The sequence below is a fragment of the Atractosteus spatula genome, chromosome 4 (genome assembly GCF_055471065.1).
Source record: "Atractosteus spatula isolate fAtrSpa1 chromosome 4, fAtrSpa1.hap1, whole genome shotgun sequence".
Classification (NCBI taxonomy): domain Eukaryota; kingdom Metazoa; phylum Chordata; class Actinopteri; order Semionotiformes; family Lepisosteidae; genus Atractosteus; species Atractosteus spatula.
In genome coordinates, this window is record NC_142709.1 from 72,657,686 (window position 1) to 72,682,636 (window position 24,951).

At 46.6% G+C, this 24,951-nt stretch overlaps 1 protein-coding gene across 4 annotated transcripts in view; it reads right to left on the reverse strand.

Moving 5' to 3' along the window:
• The window catches only part of LOC148837198 (calcium-activated potassium channel subunit beta-2-like), a 28,645-nt gene extending 24,241 nt beyond the window's left edge, over window positions 1-4,404 (reverse strand). For 3 of the 4 annotated variants that reach the window (XR_016091016.1, XR_016091015.1, XR_016091014.1), the window contains exon 1: window positions 242-376. The gene's annotated coding sequence lies outside the window, so the exon portion shown is untranslated. Of the gene's footprint in view, window positions 1-241; window positions 377-4,354 lie in introns of those variants that run through there. The other variant, XM_088914991.1, reaches the window with a different exon arrangement.
• Window positions 4,405-24,951: the final 20,547 nt, after the last annotated feature.

The following is a 24,951-nucleotide window of genomic DNA, read 5'->3' on the forward strand; positions in this document are numbered from 1 at the left end:
TTATTTCTGTGAGTCCGAATCAAAGTCTTTCTGTAGTGTCTCTTGTCCTGTAATTGTGTCCTGTAATGTCCAGAACCTAGTCCATTTCTGCCCTGAGATGCAGGTGGCAGTGTTTACCGTCTCCGATTTACAGCACAGTTGCAAGGAGAATGCATCTGCGCAAGAGAAGAGCATCGTCTCACAAACTCAGAACGAAATGTGGAGGAAAGCACACCCCTGCGCAGCTCGGTCAATCTCTTACCTTCAAGAGCTGCCGTGTTTCCCACAGCTGGTGCTCCTTCTCCGACAGTCCATTCCCGGTGGAGTGGTGTGTCTGTCAGCAGTTGTTTTAGTTTGTGCTGGGCGTCCTGCTGGATAAGCCTGTTTCGGAGTTGGATCATTAGTGTCATAGCCCTGCTAACTCCTTGCTTAAGCCCCAGTGCTTGAGATGTTTCACATAGCTGTGGGTACAATGAGAGTGACAGGCACAATAGACACTCCGTGCATAAAATTAGTCTGCGCAGCGGAGGGGAGGAAGCCGAGAATCAGGCTCTATAAGCAGCGTGCACAGTCCCAAGCAGATTCGCTCCATCTCCACTCTTTCAGCGATCGACATCTTAACTTTCTGATTAAATACAGCCTGGAGTTGTTATTGTCTTTTCTCCTCTAGCTGTCGTAGGTTTTTCTCCTCTAGCTGTCCAGTGCAGGTGACCTCATGCTTATTGATTTCCCATTTATTTTTTATTTGTCCACGGCTGCTTTAGGACCTCCTACCCCAACAAGTCATTTCCCAAGAAACTTAGACAATGTATTTGAGTTATTTTTGGTATTTGCCGAGCTATTTCTGTGTGTACTGTATATGTGTTGATATCTGCGCAGTTTCTGCTTGGATGGGAAGAGAGAGTCTTTATTATCCCCAGGGGCAAGTTGTTTTACAGCAGCAGTGTTGGTGCACAGACAGACAGACAGAAGAAACAAAAGTGCTGTCTGCTGTCTGTTCGGTTATGTGGGACAAGGCCCCCCCTGGAGTCGGGAGTAGCTGCCTTTTTTCTGTCACAGTTTTTTCGAAAGTCAGATGAACATATCGGCTTGCTCGCGGCTGTGTGTACGTGAGACACCCGTGATTCAAATACATGGCAGCCTTGGTCCGCCCCCTGGTGGTCACGTTGCAATACTGCGCTCAAGCTATTTTTGTGTTCAGCTGCTTTGCAGCACGTTTCTCCCATCTCTGTCTGGATAACATCCACTGATTGGTGTTTGCTAGTCGCTCTGGATGTTTTTTACAATCCATTGCAGTTGTTTCATGCAGTAGTTGGATAATCATCCGAATTTCAACAAAAGTACTGTTGGTCCCACAGGAAAGATGGCTTACCCAGGCATGTGGAATTGGGCCCCTTTGACCATTAAGAAACATTACAAAGTCGACCAGAGAGCGGATCTATGGGATGTTATGGTGCCTCACAGAAAAAGAAGGCATTACTAACAGCTTTAGAGGTGCTCTTATTCACACAAAGGGCTGTGGGAGTCTGGAACAAGCTGCCCAGCCACGTTGTTGACGCCGATACCCAGAATTCTTCCAAGAAACAGCTGGATGAGATCTGTGATCCATTAAATCCCAGCTACCAGAGGACGAGACGGGCAGTATGGCTCCTCTCTGTGACCCCCTTACTCGACCAGTAATGTCTTGAGATGGACAGGGTTTGAAAGCAGTTTGTTGTTTCTTTAACAGTTTAAAGATGGTTTGACAGGAAAATGCCTGCCACCCTACAGACTCCCAGGATCCAGGAGACAGGAGTCAGTGAACAAGCTGCTGAGCTGCTCAGGCCAGCAGCTGCCCTGTGCTCCCCACTGACGCAGAAACGGGCGATATAAGGGCGACCAGCTGGTCTGTGTCTCTGCAGGTGTCTGAGGGGTCTCCTGTGCGCCACAGACTGACTTTCTGGGTCCTTGTACTTCACCCAGTTTTCAAGAAGAATAGAAATGGCAGCTTCTAGGATGATGACAAGAAGCAAAGAGATAAAACAGATTTCTCTACACTGTGATCATGAGAGTCATAAATGGTAGTTGTGTGCACTGGTGTCATCTTCTGCCTATATTTCAAGATTTTAACATCAATCAACATCGATGCAGACTTTTTTTTTTCAAAGACAGCTCAGCTTCTTTAAGGTGGACAGAGCTATTTTAACTGTTTTCATTTATTGAAACTGTTGGTTTGGTAACATCAGTACCACAAGTTGTAATTGGTTGGGAAGGAAAAATAGTGAACATCCATCCGTCTTCCAACTGTGTTATGCAATACAGGGTCACAGTGGAGCCAGAGCATATCCCGGCAGGCAACAGGTGCAAGGCAGCCTACACCCTGGACAGGACACCAGTTCACCAGTTCACCTCAGAGCACACACACTCACACCAGGCTTCCCAGAAGCCAATGAACCTCCCGGCATGACTTTGGACTGTGAGGAAACCCACACAAACATGGAGAGATCACACAAACTCCACACAGACTGCACCCTGGGTATTGAACCCAGGGCTGCAATGCTCATCACTGCACCACTGTGCTGCCCAAATCCCGATCATAATTAGCAAAATCACTGGGGTGGATCAGATCAACCTGAATGACGCAAACAGAGGGTTGTCAAGAGGGCTAAGAGCACGCGACTCCCCCTCCACTGTGAATTTACACTGCTCCTGTCTGGAGGACTCCTCTGAGGAGCACTGAGGGGCAGCATTAATACATGCTGGAAATCGTTTATCCCCTTTGCGATGTCACTCTTAAGTAATGTAAAATAAGTATTTTATTTCCTGAAAAACAGTTTGTCCTGAACCCTTTGTTTGTGACCCTCCCTCTGGGGTTAACAAAGCTGAAACTGAATCTTTAAGATTGGAGAAGCTTCCGAGCAAAGTGTCACAGCTGCGGTTCGACCCTGGACCCACAGTCAGTGCCCACTCTCTGCAGTAAAGCCCAGCCCCCTGACGCCACACAGAAGACCTTCAAACACACGGCTCCGCCAGCACAACGGCCACGAGTACCCGAGGGTCTGCAAACTGCGGCCCTCAGAGGATCAGTGTCACGCCCTCTGCAGCCAGAGGGCGCTCCTTCTCTGTCCTGTCCCTAGTGTCTGGTCTGCTGTCCTTCCTGTCCCTCTCTTTCCCTTGGGCTGTATATTTCCGGGTCTTGTACTCTGTCCTCGCTCAGCATTGACGTTCGGATGTCCTGAGACCCGCCTAGCACCAGGGCGCCCCACGTCCGCTCCCTGAGGGCATAGGTTTCTATACGGCATTCCTGAACTCTTTGCACTATGAGCCCGGGCCTTTTTCCCGTCTCGCCGCTACGCAGATGGGTCTTTTTCCGCTCTCCTGCTCCCCACGGTTAGTCCCTTTGGACGTCCGTGACAATCAGGGGTTAAATAAATCAATAATCCTTAAACTAATATCGCTCTTTTCTGGCCACTCCACCCATAGTGCTTCACAGGTAATGGGGACTCCGCTCCACCATTGCGCCAGTACACTCCCCGCACATCAGCTCTCAGAGTGATGAAGCCAGTTCAGAGATGGGGATTATTAGGAGGCCATGATTGGTAAAGTCGGAACCTCGGTTTTACATCTCATCCAAAGGATGGTGTCCCCATCTCTGTAGGGGGGCATTAGGATGAGACCGCAGGTTAAGCATCCCATACTGGCTCCACTAACACCTCTTCCAGCAGCAGCCTTAGCTTTCCCAGGAGTCTCCCTTCCAGGTACTGGCCAGGCTCTCCCACCTGCTGGGCTTTAATATGGGCTGCAGTTGTGAGTTGCAGGGTGATATAACAGCTGGCTTAACTAATACAGACCCTACAGGCTCAGGGGTAATAAAGCCCCATTGCCACAACATGGTTTCATTCCGATCACTGTCCTGTAACATTATTATATATTAAAATGCCTTTTTTCCTCCTATTTAAGAAACTATTTGATTCTGAAATGGATACGCAGCAATGCAACAAGCTCACATAATGAAATCCTGCATTTTATATCATCTCTCTTTCGTTTTCCACGCTTTGATGCTGGTTAACCGCCCAATATTTTTAGTTTCATATTGTCAGAAATAAGTGGAACTCAAACCATTTTCTTTTCAGATATAAAATGCCAGGATCCTTTTTTTTTTTAGCTCCCGGTAATTAAGAAATTCAAAAGGCAAAAAATCATTGTTGGGAGAGAGCCCTGTAACCAGAATGTGCAAGTCACATCCTGACGAGCTGTCATTGCGAAGGTTACAGGAACCGTGGCTGATTATTTACCTGATAAACTGTGCACCATTAACCACCGTCTGTTTTAAACTGTTGAACCACAAGATTCCGTTGACTTGCCAACCTCTCTCGATTGAGAAAAGACCACATACCTCGCTTGCCTTCTAGAACCGCCGAAGGCGAAGTCGTCTTCTGTGGGCATGGCTGAGCTCTCCGGCAGGGAGACTTTCTGGCCTCTGGAGTCTGCCCAGCAGGGACAGAATGAGAGGAAGTGAGGCATGTTTCCATCAGGAGCAGAACAACAGGAAGCTGCTTTCCCTGGATCAGCGGGTCAGTGGATAGGCACTTCCCAGCCACAGGGAGTTCTTCAGGCAAGACTCAGAGCTTCTTCACTGGGCCAAACAAATAGGCTTGAAAGTTTGAAATAAACAGGTCCTCATTTGCACCCCACTCTCTCCTTGTAGGCAACACCATTTTGTTGAGATTAAGGTTGCAGGACGTTTTTTTCGGCTACTTTTTCCCCGTAGCTCATTGACTTGGGTCTTGCCACGTGACATCAGGCAGGTGGGTTTTCAGAAGCAGGGGCTCCAAGGGAGTCGCACTGGGGCTGACGTTCAGGACAGTTCTGCTTTCTGCAGTGGGGTCAGGGTTAGTGAGTGTGATTAGGATCACGCAGGGTCTGTGATGAAGTGTAGACTGACCCCAAGCATTGGGACAAAGCTTTAAGGTAGGGAGAATGTTTTGGGTCAGATTGAGGGTCTAGGATGTCTACGGTCCTTTGTTTTTTGATAGAGTCAGTTGTTTGGGTTGTGGCTCATTTGGGTTACTTCTTTATTACTCAGCAAATATTTATTATTCAATTTATTTTATCATATATTCATTTAGGGTTTAGTTCTAACATTGGGTTGAACGTATTCAGGAGAGTTCAGACACCTTGGCTCGCTTAAATCAGTTGAAGATGTTGCAGTGAACATCCTGCAATGTGGAAGTGAATGTGAATATTCCAGTATTTCAACTCAATAACCAGAGAAGCAATATCCTTCTCACGTTTATCCCTTTCGGACAGATGTCCTTGTCAACATCAAGCCATGCAAAAAGCAGTGAGTGTCAGAGTGTCAGAAGCATGTTTCCCGAGTGTTGTTCTGCGTGAGCTGTGCTCTTGCACTAGATCGGGTTGGGCTTTGTGCATTTCATACGTGCGCCGCTAGAGGGCGCGCAGTATGGCTGGTTCGTCTTCACCCGCCGCTCGCAGTTGGTTTCTGCCGGGGCAGAGTGCTCCTGTCGCTGATGCCTTGCAGGAATAATGGCCAGAATGAGATGTAACGACTTGAGGATAACCCAATCATCATTCTTATTGTTAGATTTCATTTTAGGATTTGGATATCTATCACGAACATTAGTTCATGGCTGGCTGTAGAAGGTTTAGCGGACTATTTTAAGGAATGTTTTCTAAACATTTCTGCACCTTTCAAGAGCACCGCTTGCCCTGTATTATGTGTTTAAACATATTACAATACAATAAACGTTTTTATCTAATTATCGTTTTAACTGTAGACACGTATTGAATATATTTTGAAATAGTCACCTCATTTGTAGCATCTTTAGCTTGACTGAATTTTAATTTTCTGGATTTGAAAACCTAAGAAAGCATCCTATCGAAATTCTGCATTAAGCAAGTGATGAAAGCCACATTTTCACAGTCCTCCGAAGAAATAATAAATTAAATATTGCATAACTCGCAAAACAGATGCAACTTCAGTGATATTCCACTAGGTGTCTCTGTGTTCAATGAAAAGCGTCTTGAGTCGCCCTTCCTACACTAGGCCCTGCGTTTGGCCTTGTGTTTGAAACACTGCAAATTGAGACTTGAGCGAGGGTGTTTCTAGCCTCGCTAAGTGCCGTGCGACTCCAAACCGCAGGAGTATGCTAAAACCATTTGCCTCTGGACGTTCTGAAATTAATAATCCAGCTGAGCCAACTCCAGTGATTGAGACAATATAGCCGTACAGCAAGACTCACAGATCATTTTTCTCATAGAGATTTTGTAAAACATCAGGGTTTAATCATCGCAGGATTTAATTCCATATTTGTAACTCTGTTCGATAATATTGAACATAATTGTACGCAGGACTACACAGTAATGCACTCGAATCCAAGTGAAAATTCATCTTCGCTCGCTGGCCTGGGGTCATCACGCACCAGGAGCCCGCTCTGCGTAGCCTGAAGTGACGTTTCTAGGTCAGGCGCAGGGCTCCTGCCGAGAGCCGTCTTTCCACTCACTGTGGCTCTGGCCCACTGCTCGCCGGTCCAGCTGTGTTTCCATCTCTGTCCATGGACTGGACTGGACTGAGCTGGACTGGACTGGATGGGGCTGGACTGGGCAGAACTGGACTGGACTGGACTGAGCTGGGCAGAACTGGACTGAACTGGACTGGATTGGACTGGATTGGACTGATCTGGGCTAGACTGGACTGGACTGGACTGGATTGGGCTTGACTGGATTGGACTGGGCTTGACTGGATTGAGCTAGACTTGACCCGCCTGAGCTGGATGGGCTAGGCTATACTGGACTGGACTGGACTGAGCTGGACTGGACTGGATTGGGCTGGGCTGGGCTGGCAGGCAGTGTGGTCAGAGCAGTGGAAGAGCTCCTCTGCAAGACTCTGCTTCTCCCATAATGGAGAGGGACCCCACAGAGCCGGACAGAGCAGGAGACAGGTAGCTCACCTGGGGGTGTAGGCGTGTCTTCTTGAACAGGGCTTCTTACAAGCTCCTGCACCCTGCTAGTGCTTGGAGTTACATAACACAGCGTGAGGCTGGATGGTTTTCTTCAGGAGACTCCCTCAGGGCCGCTCAGTACTGAGGGCTTGCGGCCCATTCTTCCTGCTGTGTGGCTTGTGGCAGGGCAGGAAGTGCTGGCGTGCATGGCAGTGGGGAAACTGACCGGGGATCGCTTGTCACACAGTGTCATTATTTTGTTCTTTTTTTTTTCAAACTTGAATTGAATGTGGATTAATGCGACTCTTCATTAAGAATTCCGTCCATTATTTCTCTTCCAGAACAGATTTCCAGTCTGTACCGCCTCATAAAACTCCAGCTCACATGTGCATTTTTATGCATAAGGGAGCAGCTGTGCAGATACATCTCTGTATGACAAGCGCAAGCCTTCGTATCGAGGGGGGCTTGGGTGGTGCTGTGAGGAGCATTTCATACAGCTCCAGCACCGAGAGCCAGGCAGTCCTCACCTCAAGAACACTGGTGGAAACGTGCCGACAAGAGGGAGAGAAAAGTGAACCGAAGTGCTGAAGCTCCCACACTCGGGAGGTGTGCAGCAGCAGAATCAACCGCAGCCAAGTGACACACAGACAGTGTCAGTGCTCCTGATCGGCTCTCACCCACCCAGGTGAGCGGGCCGGGCATGTTTGATTCACTCAAGCTGCTTGCTGTTGGCCTGTGCTACACTAGTGAGTGCAAGAGAAGGAAGGGAACCCCCCCAGCCATCTCCGCTTGACTCCAGTTTAATGCAGGGCTGTTGATAACATGCAGTGAGCTGATAGCGAGGTGCAGCCCAGTCCTGCTTGTTGTGTTGTCAAATGAGCTCAGGATTGTGACAGTCTGTCTCTCTGGGGTTTCTTCTCCTGACAAAACAGATGACCTAAATACCGATGAGCGTTTGAATCATTGTCCAGATTAACACAAAGAATAAACAGCGATCAACATATCAGGTTCACACGTCTGTCACAAGGAGTATTTTGCAGTTAATTTTATAGGATGTTGTGCAATGTGCTCTCCGTAAAAAGGAGATATATATTTCTGTTTGAATGCCTATCTGTGCTTTTTCGTTTTTAGTAAGATGAATGCACAGAGTCAGGGAGATGAAAATAGACACACTTGGTATAATACATGAGCTGTGTTTTTACACAAGAGCAGAGGAGCCTTCGAAGGGAATTTTACAACCACCCGAGAGGAAAGTGTTGCTGTTCTGTTCTGCATTAAGGGTGGGGGAGGGATGTCTGCCTTCTCCTATAATAACCTTTCAAAGCTGCCTGAGTGTGAGCTCTCACAGGTAGGACTTCTCACACTCATCTTGCTTGCTCTGTCCCAGGCTGCTCGTCTCCACGGCAACCCAGTCAAGCTCTGCTGTTATCAAAACAGGCCTTTCGGGCAGTGGTCCGTGCGTCTCCTGGATTAACGGATACGCCACGCTGCTGTAGGCCCCATGGCAGCAAGACGGATTCTGTCTGGCCATCGATTCTGCCATCCGGCTGTAAAACATGTCGGAAGAAAACACCACAGCTGAGTGAGGGGCAGAAAACGAAAACGAGGTCTTGATGTGATAAACATCGATGCTCCTTTACGAGATCATTACTTACTCTTCACAACCGTGAGCCGCAGCAGAGCAACATAAAACTCAGAGGGGCATGTCATAGTCAACAACATGCCGATTAAGTTTTAAGGCGCTGTAGCTTATAGAAGGTTTTGTAAATTGCCCGTCTGAGGCGTTTTACTTTCTAGAGCTAGTTTGTACATATGAAATTCTAAAAAAGAGTTTAATATTACATTATCTTTGATGTAAGTTGTTATTAGTATTTTACAAATGTAACACAAACTATAGGGCAATAGATGAAAGAAAAGATGTGAACTAATCAAACACAGTCCTTCACTTGCCAAGGATCAGCAACACTTGAAGCAGGAGGTTTAGCTCAGTTCATTCAGCCAGTTTGGACTGGAAATTGCAGGCAAGTGTATTAGGAACCACACCTTCAGTTTCAAGCTTCTCTATCACTTTGTTTTCATTGGATAATTCCACGCGTTTTCCTGACCTGATAGTTTGTTTTCTTCATCACAATTCCATTCTTTGAACAATTGTAGATGTGCAGCAGTGAACTGCTAATGCACACCCCCAGCCCAGAAAATGCTGCTGGCCCAGGACTTCAAAGGTTTGCTTTGGGGACAGGGATGAACTGAAGGACAGGGCATAAAGGCTGATGCTGCTATCAGTGTAACTAACCTGGTGCTTAATAAAAGCCTGTTCTCCTGTGCTCTCCTGACTAAACTATTGTTTCTGCTGTGCAGGGTAATCTCATATTTGTGTCGCGGGAGCCGAATTTTCACTGATCAGTACTCCATCCCTGCCTGAGGGATTGTGCTCTCCGAAAGCGATCTGTTTGGAGTGAAATAACACAGTCCATTTTGCATTTGTACTGGGCGCCCATGTGACTGGTTGCCATGGGAATGAAGCCGATTCCCAGCTCCCCCGACCGCGCTGTGCCTTTGTCTTTGTGGTTTAATGGTTACAGTTACTCACAGGATGAAGGGGGAGCTCTCAGGACTAGACTCTCCACGTTTTCTCCCATCTATAATGTAGTGAGCAAAAACTCTTTTGTCTTAGCCCAGTACTAAAATTTGACAACATTTAAGACTGAATTCTTTACATACTGTACATTAATTACCCTTAGTCTTTAGCTCTCTGATCAACTCAGGCTCTTACAAAACTCATTAAATGACTTTTTTAAAATCCTTCAGGCTTACAAGTTTGATTTTAGTGTTTTTTTTCTCATTTAAATTAAGATGAACAACAGCGCAAAAGTTCCGGCACTGCAAAACATTTTAATTTTGTTTAAGGATTGGCATGGAGGGTGAATTCATTGTATTTTTGCAGCAATATACAATGCACCCTGTATCCCGTATTCCCGATGGGTCTTGGCTCTTTGAATGAATGACAGAGATCGCTTCTTCAACATAATCTCCCCAGGAAGCTCTGGGCACCCCAGCAGTGAGGGTGCCCCCCCCGACCCCCTCTAGTTCAGGACCAGCTGTGGGGGAGATTTGGCCAGAGTAGAGTCTCTCAGTCTTTTTAACATGACGACCTGCCAGAATGTGAATCTGAGGACTAGATCGCCTCACTCAGGCTTGGGGTTACAGCGAAATGCAAACTCTTAAGATGAGAAAATTCACAAAGAGCTGAAGGAGACGGTCTATTGGTGTCTCACAGCTGCGTATTAAATGTCGGCGAGTGTTTGCCCTAAACAAGTACCTGTGATGAGAAGGCTGTCTTGCACAGGTGTGGGGATGAAAATGCTACAGGTACTGTACACGCAGATCCTCCTGTGCGAATATTGGATGCCCAGGGACTTATCCAAGCTTTCATCCAATGGGAAGCTTTTACCGGTGGTAAGAGAAGTGCTAATCATGACTTTCAGATAGAATCTTCTAATCAGACGAGCTGCGCTGACTCGCCTGAGCCCCGTACCTCACAAGGCCACACTGGGCAGAGAGCTCATGGTCTCGGACAGGCCCCGCGGCTGGCCTGCGTATCGTCAGCTCGAGGTCTGATCAGAGAGGACTGTGCTGTAGGGGCCAGGAGGCCCCCAGTGTGAAAAACCCGTTTCTGTGGCGGGCGCCCCTGTGCTGGTGTTTCAGCAGCGATTCGGCAGTAGGCGATTGGCGTGAAAGGGTACCAGGAGAATAATGATAATCATCTTTCAGCAGGTAATCAGGACATGGACAATTCCTTTACGGGGCCCGTTCCTCTGGAATCCTGCCCTTCCGTGACTTGGTCCTCTCCCGAAATGACATGGCTTGCTCGACCCCGGTGACAGCCTGGCTGTATATCCCCCGCCGACTCGGCCTCCGTTCAAATCCAGCACCACCAAAAAGAAAAGATAATGAATGATGATGATAAAGTATGGATGAATTTACAAGGCAGCATGGTGGTGCAGTGGGCAGCTGGGGCCCAGGGTTCAATTCCTGGGGTGCTGTCTGTGTGGAGTTTGCATGTTCTCCCTGTGTTTACATGGGTTTCCCCCAGGTGCTCTGGGTTCCTCCCCCAGTCCAAAGACCTTACTGGTAGTTTAATTGACCTCTGGGCAAATTTGCCCTGGTGTGAGTGTGTTTGTCTCTGTGTGCACCAGGGACATTCTCTGACAGACATTAAAAATGATAAAATTTCTAGCTGCCCTGTAATACAAACATATCTGGAATTTCGTAATACAGTATGCCGATAGCATCCATCTTTCACAATATCGTTAGAGCCTCTAAAGATAAGGTATCTTTGATGAATAATAAATGTTTGACATTTTGTGTGCTCTTACCCAGACCAAGAGGACAGGTCCAAGTGTTTTTCTTGAAATGGGCATCATTTCATTGCAGCCGTAACTACTTCAGCGTTTCCCGTTCCCCGCAGAGTACAGGAACCCTGTGCTGCTTTTCTAAGGACGGAGGGCAGAGAAACCCCCAGGCTGTGGTCCTCAAGCCCTGAAGGGTTTGGAGAAAAGTCTACACCTGTTCGTCATCGACAGCTGGGCGTGACACGCCTTCTGGAAACGGCCCGCGTGTTGCAGAAGACGGCAAAACCCACACGCCGGGCCCCTCCTCATGTGTCGCCTCACCGGCTGCAGGTGTCAATGTTGGTGAGTGCCTGTGAACCCCAGCCCCACACGCTTTTCATTTCTGGGGACCCAGGACTCCAAGACAAGGGTGTCTGAGATCCTGCACAGTCAGAGGACACGAGTGACCTACTGTAGTTCTTCCTTAGCTATTGCCTTTGCAGATTGTCTGTCTTGAGGCAAAGCCCTCACCAGAGAGCAACGGCTCAGCCTGGTTGCCATAGCGTTCGGAGGAGTAAGAGCTGTACAGAGAGGGGTAATGAAAGATGTCATAACATTAATTATGCTACATTGTCCTCAACAGGAAATACAGTTCTCCAATTTTTATTTACGTTAATACAGGGTCTTATAGTGCTCATAGAAATATAATTCTCCCGATAAGAGAAAGTGTTATATTTTCTGTGTTGTCTGCTTTCTGTAATAACAAGGCGTTAGATCTGTTTTCCTGTTTATTTTCGCAAGGAGGTGCGAAAATGGAATTCCACACAGTTTGTTCGGACAGGAAATTGAAGCAACAGGGAGAATTAATTGCATTAATAATTGATCAGCCACCTGGGATGTAAAATGAGATGTAAATTTCAGTCTTACACTTTAAGTAATGAAGAGCTGACTTAATTGGGTAAATTCTCCATTTCATTTTACACTGCATTTAATAAAGCAAAGACGGGTTTATTATTATTTTTAAAATAAAATGCAATTATGTGTAAAAATATGTCTAAAAGTGATTCCAAGGTTTAATAACTGCAAGAATAAGGATTTATTCCGTTTGTGAAGCCACTTACAATATTTAATCTGGCTGCTGGCATCTGCTTGTCGCTGGATGATTTCTGCGATGTTTTTTCCTCTACAGGGAAGCAATTAAATTTGATCTTCCTTTTCGCACCTACTGACATGTGCCTTGGACTGAGCTGTCTCACTGTGTGGGCATCGCTGTGAAAGGGCCACCCACACTTTTACTACAGCACAGAGCAAGCACTCATCACAAACCTACTTGTGCCCACCTGAACATGAATGGTTCTTGGGTATCGGTTCATTGCAAAATTGCTTTTTGGGGGGGGGGGGTGGCCCTTAATCTTATAAACATAATCACCCAAACTGCATTCTTAGCTTTGCACGAGATCACTGTAGTCAGATGTAGTCAGAGGTGCGTTCGTTGCCTCATGGGGAGTGGGTCTTTCCCTGAGCCCGGGTTCGCTCAGGGCTAGTTGTCATTTGAGTTACTGTCTTCGGAGTGAGGAAAACAGAAAGGCACCAGAAAGAGAGGAGAGTCCAGCCCAAAAGTCCTGCAGGAATCGGTGTGCTATTCCCTTGGCCCCTTCTGACCTTCCCCCTTGGGAACAGGAATAGAAGGACAATTGTCAAGAACATCAGTGCTAAATATACAAGTAGCGTTAATTTTTCCAAGTGGCGGCAGAAAATCGGCATGCTAGAGTCCGCCAGAGTCTTCCCGGCTTCTCAGACGTCCAGGTACAGACGTACAGGACGGCCTCGGCTTCAGTGACAGACCACAGCTCGTCCTGTCCACAGGACCAGCCGTCCTCTCCGTGCCGCCCAGCAGCTGGAGCTGTGAAGCTGAGCCTTAAAAAACAGGCTTGGCATATTAAAAAGGAATTGGATAATTAAATAAGTTTTGGGGAAATGACGCACTCCCGTTTATACAAGTTATTAAAAAAATTTTTACTCTTTGTGTTGCTTAATTAATCAGAAGTCTACAGCAAACCAGCTCAACAGGGTAGGCATGGAGAAGCCTCTGGGGGTCTCAGGGGGAGGAACACTGTACCCCTGTAGCTCCAACATCGCAAAGCCAGCTCTGACCTCTGTGGATCACCTATTCACTTCTCTGTTTTAGAGAGTTATTAAACTGAATGAAAAAACAAAGTTAAAATTAAAAAAAAAATCATAAAAGTTAAAATCTGTTATATCAGTTATATCTGAGTTTCAGGATCGCAATGATTTCTAAGATCACTCAATTCATCAAAAAATTGTCTGCAAAGCATTTCTGGGGCCTGGAGGAGAGAAATGTGCAAATGAATCCTGCTTACTGAATAATTAGACTGATGAATAAGCGGAGAGCTCAGACGAAACTCAAACCAGAAGACACTATGGCCCTCTGGGAGCTGAGTTTGAAAGTCCTGTAAATGTTTGTTTCTGTTTTTTTTAAAACATTGGGAGTATTTTCCTTTTACCGATAAAGTGCATCATAAATTAAGTGTGACAGGAAAAGGTTATCTGAACTCAGAGACTTGTGCAGTTTCTGGAGTTCCTGGGGACGGAGCTTGAGCTAACTGTCAGAATATTACACATTACCTGTCTGACTTCTCCTTGACATTTGAAGAATCAGGCAGCTTCCTTGTCGTACTGTATTTTTTCCTCACGCAGTCAGGATATACAATATACAGTAGCTTATAGACTGTAAAACACCATGGTAATCATTTTTAAGTTCTCCTGATTCGAGGGTGCGGCAGCAGTTAAAAAGGATTGATCGAAGAGTGTGTGAGATCTCTGTTGAAAGACTCGCGCTTCTTTTGGCATGTAGTGGCTTTATCAGTTCGACGGAGAGAGACGCCTTCCTGCAGTGTGTTTGTCCCTTTCTGCAGTGTGTCAGCGGATGGGAAAGGAAGCGGATGCCTAACGTTTTAGGTGTCTAAATCAACCACGAACACACCTGTCACGTGTGCCGAGGGAAAAGGTAGGGAGAGAGGCAGCTGAATCCCAAGGCGAACGTGATCCAAATCGTCAGGCGAGAGCGAGGTCGGATATCAGGAGCAAAGGGTCAGAAAGCCAGAGGGTCACAAGAACAACAGGGGGCCTGACTAAGTGTGGGGTTTAAATAGACAAGGTGAGTGAAGTTAATTAGCTAGCGATCGGGTGCTTGCGGGAATGCGACTGTTTCTGCGTGACAACAGCGCTCTCAACACGTCCAAAAAGATGCGATCTCAACAAGAAAAAGATCTCTGCTCATCTGCGGAGATAACTTGATTCTGTCACGGATAACTCCAGTATACGGTTTGTTCCTTTGACTCGGAAACAAATCGTAAACACTTTGCTGATGCATCCGTAAGGCCTGAACCACAGAGCACACACTAATACAGATTTAGAGTAGGTACACTCCTGGAATATTTATTAGACATTCACTCTATTTCTTGTACAGGCTGTAAAGACTGAGAAAACAAATGTTTTTTTATTTCTTTTTATCTCAGCCAGATCATTAAAGAAAGATATTAAATGAAGGGATGACAGATGTAGTAAGCATTGTATTCAGGCTGATATTTTGTTATTTGTTATAGAAAAGTGTTTGGGAACAAAGCAATCTCTCAGGAACATATGACACTCTCCTTGTGTTTGGAATACTAATATGCAATTGTAATGCAGGCCCTATTATCTATTCTGTAACTGTCCTGGAACACAGAGTACCAGCGAGAGAGCACTTTGCCAGTTCCTGTCTCATTTAAACTGTAATTACTGATAATTTTCCCCAGCTATTGTAGTAGCGGTGCATTGCAGAGGTTCACACTGCACTGTGGCAGTCCAGGCAAGCTTTGAAAAGAAGCGATCTGAGATAACACCTCTGGGGGAGTCCTAGATGCAAAGATCTGTCACATTATGTTACATGTACTCTGCTGATGGGGCCGTAGTGCCACCCTGCTGTGTGCTGTGATTATCTTCCCTGCGTGCCCAGCCTGGCCAGTGTCTCTTTCCCTGGGCCGTGGGCGGTCCTGAATGAAGGAGAAGCAGGCTCTGCTCTTTGTGGTTGTGGTCCAAATACAGCCGCTGAAAGCATGTGTTTTATTTCACAGTATCCTGCAAGAATCGCTTAACCGCATTTATTCCGCTTAGTGCTTTTCCACACCGGAAGGCCGGGACCGCGGATGAGGCAGGAGGCGTTTCGTGGTCGCTAGCTCTGTCTTGCTCGGCGACACCAGCCCTGACCCAGGGGCCACCTCCAGCCTGCCTGCTGGGGAAGTCTTTCCTGGCGCGACTGTCCTGCCCCCTGTGGGGCTGACTATGCAGAGCTCATTCCAGGGCTCCCAAGTGACCCTCACGTCGGGCTGGAAGCACCTAGTGATCTCGGTTTCCATTCCGACCTGGGCTTCACGCGCCAGCAGCAGGTCTGTGGGCAGGTGCTGACCTGTACAGCTGGTGGCACCAGGACATGTGCAGGTTTCAGTGCAGAGGCGGACAGGGTTGGACTGAGGGCCTCAGGGTACTGTTTAATCCAGCGGTCAGTAGCCTTTCAGAAGGGGTGGGCCGGGAGTGAGCTGATGGACTTGTTTTCACGGATTTGTGCGCCACTGATACTTTTGAATGTCAGTGAGAGCCCCACTTACATTTTCATGGACACAAACTAACGTTAAAATATAATAAAGTCTAAAAATAATAAATTGATATGCACGTCTTGCCATTGAGGGCGATCCATGCCCTTGCTTTGCCTTGCTGAGCTCTCCAATTTCAGGCTCATAGCAGACAGCCTAACATCAAGGCAGACTGAGACAATTCATTCTTTTCAACACTGTAGTCCTCGCATTATTAAGCTCATAATTCAAGATTTTGGCACAAAGATTTTCCTGATGAATAACGCAATGAGAATTTACTGTGGTGTGGACAATGTGATCCGCAATCATTTTTACGAATCTCTTCTGTTTTCCAGCCGTAGCGGGGGGCGCCGTCAGTCAGCACAGAACATATTTTCATGATGTCAGTTCCTCTTTCCTCATGGTGATTAATAAACATCCCAGTTATATTCTCTGCTGTAGTTGAGCCATGCCTGGGTTTCAGACAGCACAGCTCTTCTCCAGTTCCTTCTGAATCTCAGTGTCCCTCAAGAATAGTTCATCACGGTACGGTTTTTATATCCAGGCACTTGGAGAGCAAACAGCGGTCTTCATGTTGACATATAGCTTTGCTTTCTTAGCAACTACCATTTTTTCCAAAATGTTTGACTTTATATTTAAGCGGGAAAACTCTTTCAGCAGCCTGGATTGCAAGCTTTCCTGTGAAACAGCTAGCCCTGCTAAAGATAATGCAGCAAATCGACCAAGTCAATTATTTTTTTTCTGTTTTAAAGAGCTTTCATTGAGTAGCATGTTGTAGAGAATTACAGAGCAGTCAAGCATAGTTCTTATGGGTTTTTCAACTAAATTTTTTTTTAGCTTATTAGACTTTTATTGCATGTACTGTTACATTGTGTGTGCTGTTAAAAATCCATTTGCGAGCTGTAGCTTGCTGAGTCCTAGTCGAATCCTCAGTCCCGTGTTTGCGCTGGTTTCGCCTCAGTACAGGACGGGTGTGGGACACGGGGTTAGACACTGAGGCTGACCTCGGCAACGGGATGTGATTGAATGACCCCAGGAGCCCCCGGTGAAGGCAACAGCAGGAGCCAGCGTCCGGCAGGAAGGTGCGGCTTTGACGTGCGGGAATTCTGTTGCTTCCGACGGGTGCAATGGTGTTCTCCGAAGTAGGAGGTGGAAAAGACTTTCTGACCTGTGTGCTGCGACCCCAGATCAGTTGACATTTCGGTAGACCACACAAAGAGGAGCCCGGAGCAGAGAGGGCAAAGAGTTTGCCAGCCACTAAGATGTCGTGAGACCTGTCTTCTGATGGTTCTCCTCCGTGAGTGAGCAGGCTGACTGACACGCTATGAAAGAGGGCAATTCGGCTCACTGTGGAAATGTCTTTAATGTCAGGATCCCACAGTGAGCATTGTCCCGAAACTGTAGGTGTGAAGCAAAACGATGTGACACTTAAAATCGACTGCTGCCTCTCGGCGGCTCATCCTTCACAAGAACACAAGAGAGGTTGCAAACAAGAGAGACCTTTTTGGCTTCCATGTCGTTTTTGGAGACAGTGAGGTGCCGGGTTCCCTCAAGCCTTCTGGCCTTTGTCACTCAATCCAGAACGTCCTCAAGTCCCTTTGAGCAGCACACTAGTCTATCCATCTTGGTAGCGTAAAGTGCCACGTTCACAGAAATTCAGAAAAAAAGAATATTTAAAATTTTAATCTCAACCTGGGGAGAGTGTAGTAGAAATGAACTTTTTCAAGCAGAATTATTAAAAGCATTTCTAATATTATTTTTCAAAAGTATAGTGTGCCAATGGATGTTTAGACATTTAGACATGGTTTAGATTTAAGTTTTAATTTACTTCTACGTTAATTTACTTCACGTTTTACTTATTTATAAACTAATAAAATGAAGCAGATTAATCATGCAACCTTTTTTATTGTTGTTACTCCGTTTTTTTTAATCAAAAAAGGCAGTTAGCGCCTTAGGATATTGTTAGCTCTTCTTTTACGTTCATGACAGCAGCAGCAGGGGGGCTATTTCAAAGAAAGACAAATGATCTAATTAGAGAATTTCTTTCTCCCTAAAGAGATACAAGGGACTGGAAACTAAAACGAGCTTCAGCAGATGGGAGCTGGGGTGCAAGTTCTCTCGCGCTTTCAGAGCCGTGTGAACTTTCTGGACAAAATGTAAAACTTGTCCCCTTGTTTCTTTGAGAGCGCTGGGAGATCGGTGCTCAGATCGGGCAGCTCATACTGCATACAGCAAATCGAACGATACCGAGATCTCTTAGCTAAGCCAACAGAGAAAGCTGCGGTAACTACTTAAGACAACTATCACAAATAATTTTCAGTGAAAAAGAATGTATGCAAGATATCAGCTGATTTGACACATTAAATGCTTATTTAAATAATATTTCAGATCTTTGTCACATTTTTTCTCTCCTCACAGTAGGACAAATACCTCTTTTCTTGTGCTTGTTAATGTCTGTGAAATACAGCTCAAAATAACCTCATTTGTGAGGAACAGCACACACACACACTTGCCTTGAAGACAGAGGAGAAGTCCGATACCTGCACGGAGTGGGATATGTTGAAGCTGATTGTGAAGAAGCAGAGTCAGACAGGTGAAAGATATTGTAACGCTCCGGGGTTCATGTGGGCACCCTCGCCGCTGCCGCCTCAGGTTGGCCCCCCACCGTCAGGGACTCAAACCCAGGCCTCCGGCGTCACTCAGCAGGGACCCGGCCACTTGAGCCAAAGGGAAATCTGCCTTCAGCCCGGTGGCTGTGGTCCCTGCTATTCACAGGGAAGGGCGGTGACGTCACCGCGCTGGTAAGCCGGCTCTCACAAGCAAAGGAGGCCTTATGCATTACAATATTTTCTTCAAAACATGTCGTTTACTGAAGCTCACGGTTCTCTTCAGTGGAAAGGATTATGGGTAACTCAGCAGAGCCGCAATGTTTCCATTGTGTTTGCTGTTTTGTTAGCGTTTGGATGTGGAAACTATCAGCATAGAAATCGAAACCTCTCTTATTTTCAACAGGTGCCTGACTGATTCGGGTAGGGTACACCAATCCCATTTTTGAGCATTAGGAGCTCAGGATGAGAACACTTTGCTGCGGAGAGCAATGCAACAACAGAACAGATGCACATCTCTGTCACTCAGTACTGTCAGAGATCACGCGTGCAGAGTAAAAGTGACTGCAGCTGGAAAGGGAAGAGCTCTGCACCCAGCTGGCGTGGGCAGTGACCCTGGGCGTCAGAGTGCGGTCGCGTCTCCCCAGAGCTTGCCTGTGGACCTGTTTTTCAGTGAGGACCTCCGTGGTGTTTCTCAGTTGCTTTGCAGTGGTTGCTTTGCACCAAGACGGAGAACTTCATTCCCTTCGCAGCGGCTCTGGGGATTTAAAAAAACCGCGAGGTTGAGAAGACCGTGGCCGGTACTGTATGTCCTGGTTTCCTGGGGACAGAGAGGGGGAAGGAGCAGGGCGCCATCGCACATCGGATGTTATTTGCTCGTTTGTTTTGCAGGGTCACGTCTCCTGTTGCCAAGAAATCCCAGTTTGTTTCATGCTGATGGACAAATGAAAACAGGGGCAGATGGTAAGGCATTGTGTGCTGTGCGATGGGTGGGAGTGGAGGAGTGGAGGTTGGACGGTGGTTGTTTGAACATTAACAGGAATATTAGACATTGGCACTTGTTCTGTCCTGCAACGTTGCCATGCTGCTCCACACAGCCTGGAAATCCCCAGCTCCTATTGCTGATGTTTTGGCCTCCAGTGCCATTCCTTGTAGTTATTTAAATTAAAAACGACTGCACCCTTCCCCCATCACACCCCACGCCCTCTCACTCAATCCTGCCAAGTTTCCAGAACCACTCATTAAAGTCTTAATGGGCCCACCAGCAGTCCAGACAGGGTGCTGGGGGGTGAAAGAGGCCTGCGACTGCAGTTTTTATTGGTGCACTGGTTTCTCTCTCTCTCTTTTTTTTTTCTTGGATTTTGGCTTTTCGAAATGCGAAGCTGAGCAGGTCACTCTCTCGGTCTCTGTTGGTAGGAACGACTGTGCCAGCCAGCAGTTTGGAGGAAATTAAAACAAAGTAAAAGCCCTACTGGGACTTTGACTCTTCATGCTCATCATGAGACAGCTGAACGAAGAAGGTGCTGTAAACAAATTCTATGAAGGTGATTCCTCAGTGGGGCCTTCTTGTACACACTGAGGAGCCCTTCATCTTCATCACCTTTTCTGTTGGAAGGGTTTATCACACTTGAAGGCTACAAACCTACAGACCTCCGGCAGCTCCTTGATTGCAATCCTGAAGTTTGACAAAGTCTGGCAGAGAACAGAGAAAGGAGACGCATAGAAACACATTCTGTCTGGGGGCTGCTTTTCTTTACATTCTTTAGTTCTGTGTGTGTTCCTCTCCTGTAATTTCCACCGACTGTTTTCCCCCTGTTACAGGAGCGCTGGAGACGTGGCAAATTCACTTCTTGTGCCTGAAGAAGGGATTAATCATCACAAACTATTACATCATCTTCTGCCTGGGCTTCCCAGAAAATAAATGATTGCGAGAAAAGAAAAGATATTAAAAAATGCAATAATTAAATGTTTTCAAGTCTCAGGCTGTGGTTATAAGCCTTTATCCGTTGGTTTGTAGGCGCTGTATCTCCTTTTTTTAAATAAAAAACCTGTTTAAAAAAATGAAGATTGCATCACTTGCGTTTCTGCGTGATCAGGTTCTTGTTAAACGTGCCCTTTCAAGAGGACTCTGATGAGGAGACAGTGGCCGTCGTTTTTTTTTAGCAGTCCTCAAGTATTCTGATGCGCTATCGAAACCTTGAGGCCTAGAGAAGGAACAACTCTTCTGGAGACCTTGTCTGGAAGTCCTGAGCCCCTTTTTTGTCCAGTGCTGTGCACAGTCTCTTGTATCCCAGCGTGCTCTGGGCCCTGTGTGCGTGTGTAAAGAGAGCAGTGGGCTCAGGGGCTCCTGTCCATTAGAGACACGCGAGCAGAGTCTGCAGCCAGCAGCATCCCTCATGCGACGAGGAGGGGACGTCAGATCTCCCGGGTCTCAATGTGCAAAGCAAATAAACAATGGCTGAAACCGTCTTGGTATTCGAGGCATGAAACTGACATTTAAAATGACAGATTGAGTGGGAAGCTGCCAGCTTAATGGGCGATCTAAGCAGAACTGTTTGAATTACCGGGGTATTGCTTATTTCTAACATACCCTGAATGATAAAGAGTCACACTGCAGATAGTCTCTGACAAGAACAGCTGCTGGTCTTTGGGGTGTGTGTGCCAGCCAGTCCATGCGTGCGCTGCAGAAAGCCCCAGCGCGTTGTGTGTGACTTACCCTTCACATGGACATCAGCAGGACATAGAAGGGCACTTCTATGGAGTTTTTAATGGATTTTAATGGATGCAAAAAAGCAGGTAAAGGTTTGTTCTGTGCCAAAAAGAAAAGAGACACAACATTTCAGCTGTGGAGCCTTCTTAACATTGTGTCTCTTTTCTTTGTCTTTCAGCGTGGAATAAACTTTTACCTGTTCCTTTGCAGCCTACTCATGCTGGTGCATGCTCCCCATTGGAAGATTTTTAATTGATGTTCAGGCCAGATGAGAACAACCCAGTTCTCCTTCACCCCTGCTCCTGTGACCTGTACTCCTCTATGATGTCACTTCCTGTGACACTGGGAACCACTGGGAGCCCCTAGGCCTTCCTTGCCCTTGTCTTTCTGCACCCCTCCTCCAGCCCCCCAGCCCCTCTGCCCCTCTGCTGCTGCCCCTTGGTTCACTGCTGCCCCTTGGTTCACTGCTGGCTCTGCAGGGGCTCCTGTCCTCCTCCTGCTGAGACCCTCAGCCACGTGGCTGAGCCAAAGCTTCTTACGTCTGACCTGCCAACAGACACTCCGAAATGCAGTTCCTTACTGAGTTAGTAATTCTGTGGGATCATTTCTAAATTAATTATCTGTCGCTTTTGTCACATTGTGAGGGAAATCCCTGCTGGAGTTCTCTCACTCTGTGTCGGCCTGTGTTGCTGTAAACACTCTGTTTATTTGTGAACAGTTTTCCTTGTTCCTTATCTCTTTTCCTGAAATCTAAAAATGTCTGTAACGGGGGAACTAAAGGGAGGATTTAGAGGAAATCAAAGGCTGGAAATGCCAGATATCTTCGAATTGCATTGAGTGGAAAGGTGTAAGAAATCTACAAAAAGTCACAGTGATGAGAAGTCAGGGTCTAATGTCAGAGGAGCTGACTGGAAAGGTTTGCACTCTGAGCCATGCTTGAATTGCACCCACTGTACACATCTAATTGAACCACCAGGCACCATCTGCAGTCTTACTTATCACTGGAAGCCATGACTGTAGAGCAATGTAGCAGCCCAGAGGGTTCAGACAACAGCAGAGCCATGATCTCGCCAGTAGGTGTGAGCTGCACTACTGGCCAAGGCAAAGTGATTGACACCACATTAGGAGAAGCACACTGTTGCGTCCCATTTCAAAGGAACGCCCCACACAATCTGACCAGTGGAATGGATCTCTTTAGTCATGACCCAAAGGGATTTAGCCTGATTGGCTTAATTGGTCTTAAATTCTAAGCTGCCTTACATCTCCATCCTTTTCAAAATGCCACCGCTTCAGTTCGACTCGAAGGTGAAATGAGTTGTGTTGGCCATCTCAGGAGTCTCGGCCACACTGCCTCCCGCACAGTCGCTGTCCCGCGGCAGCGCACACACTGCAGAACACGCTTTTCTGCAAGGGGGCGATGAGCTTTTGTTCCTTGTCTCTGGGAACAAAATCAAGGCAATACAATATAGCCAATGTTTCACTGAAGTCTCTCTTACACAATAAAACAGACTGGTAGAACAGCACTGAAGTGGCGGACAAATTAAAAAGTAAGCAGTAGCACATTCAAGCTGCTCTCCTCTTCCTTGCCCTGTCACCTGCAGGTGAGAACGCGGAGCTCCCACAATACAGCACCGACACGCCCTCTGTCCCTCGTAAAACAAGAAGACAGCTCTTTTCACTTCTGCTTGTTTTCACCGTCGGCAGGAGCTGCTGATGCCCTGAAAGTTGCACCCTGCTGGTCCCCACTGGCCGGCCGGCTTTGGGGAAGAGTTTTCGCGTGCGGCGTGTTATCTCAGGACATGCCAGCACCGAGGCAGCCCAGAGCAGACAGACAGGCAGTGGGAGGTGACTGTGTCTCTGCTGGTCAGAGCAGGCTGGCCCTTTCACTATTCACTGTCAGCCTTTTCACTGTCATTATTTCTGTGACTGCGCTCTATTGCGCTTGGACTAGTCCCTCTGATGTGTAAACACATCTGTTCCTCTGAAAGCAAATCTGATGTTTGCTAGGGATCTAGTGTTTGTCTTTGAGGCTGGCAGTTCTATTGATAGCTGACCTGTACAGTAGCCTCTCATGGTCTGTGCCATGGAAACTGAGCTTGTTTATGTCCATGTGACTGCCAGGAAAAAGAGTATTTCAGCTCAAGCCGTAGTTACATTTCTTCTCTTCACTCACTACCCTGCATCTGAGCTCTTTTCAGAACCCTTAATTCTAAGCTAGTAGCCAATTTAACACAGAAAATCTTTCTCTCCTTCTATCAAACAACTTTTTTTAGTCACATCTAAATGAAATGCATCTGTCTGTTAGCTTTAACAGTTCAGTGCCCATTCTTCTCATAAATTAGCACGCTCAGTAACAAATCCATATCCCAAGACAATCTGTGTGTTTAATTTGCATTGCGAGATTTTTTCAAAGCGTGATGCTGACGGTTCATGCACACTTATTTGCATTTACCAAAAATTGATTATACAGTATTTGAATCACTGAAAAGATGGACAATAATTAATTGAAAAAAATAAAACTACAAATCACATTTAAGGGTAAATAAAATAGCTACTGACAGCTTATTAAGGCTCTTTATCCTCCTTGCATTGATGTGCTTGTTCTAAATCACTGGCTCTTTCCTTTCAAGGTCAGCTCTACATGGTGATCTCCCCTCCTGGTGTACCAAATCCCCTTCTCTGCGCAGATCGATGAGGATGGTAAACACATAAACCATTTCTTTCCCTGATGCCTAGACCTCTAAACTAGCAAATGCTTCCCAGATTTGTTTTGACTCTCCAGCCCCCTGTCAAACGTTTCCGTTTCCAAAGAGTAAATCTTCCCAGAGTGCTTGCATGTCAGGATCTTTCTTTCTGATGGTACAGTATTGATTAGATGTGAGCCTGCCCTACATAAACAGCTAACAGGAAGTACGATTAGAAGCAAGGCTCTTCGGCCCATCAGGCACATTCGCTTGTTCAGGAGCTGGCTGATCTTGTAAGGATCTTGCAAGAAGTCACTGAGCTGCTCAGTAAAATTTGGGAATTAGTTTAATTGGTGGAGAGGGCACCATCCAAAGAGCCAAACAGGGGTACAGACATGTACTGTATCTCCTTTTGCTGTGCTCTGAGCACCATCCCTCAGAAAGTCATTCTGAGAAAACATAAATGTTGTATAAAATGGAGAAACACTTGAGCATGTATTTAGGCCATCTATAAATAATGCAAGAATATTTGCACCACAGTGTACTTTCCATTTCCAGTGGCTCTGACGTGTCACACCTCTCTCTGCACAGAGAGGGGTGTCTGCCTGTGTACTCCCGCACACACAGAGCTTACCCACATGTAGACTGAACCCTTTCACACACATGGGTCACACCCAGCCGTGGAATCTGAGGACCCCACCCAGCTGTGGGATCGGTATCGTCAACATGGCTGGACTGCTCTGCACTCCCACAGCCCCTTGTGTGAAGAAGGGCTTCTCAGTTTCAGATACACTTCCCCTTAGTTTCCACTTGGCTCCTTCGTAAATTAAACTAGAATCTGTTTAATTGTCTGTGTTAACAGACTCTGTTGTACTGTGCACCATGTATGGTAATCTGTATGTATTATTATATATTACATACATAAGATCACTTTATCACCCCTATACAATTTCTTGTATTAGGAATTTGTCTTTTCGCATACCCCAGCTGGCTGTCCACGAGACACACAGACGGGGAGAGAAGCTGGGGGTCAGAGCGCAGGGTCAGC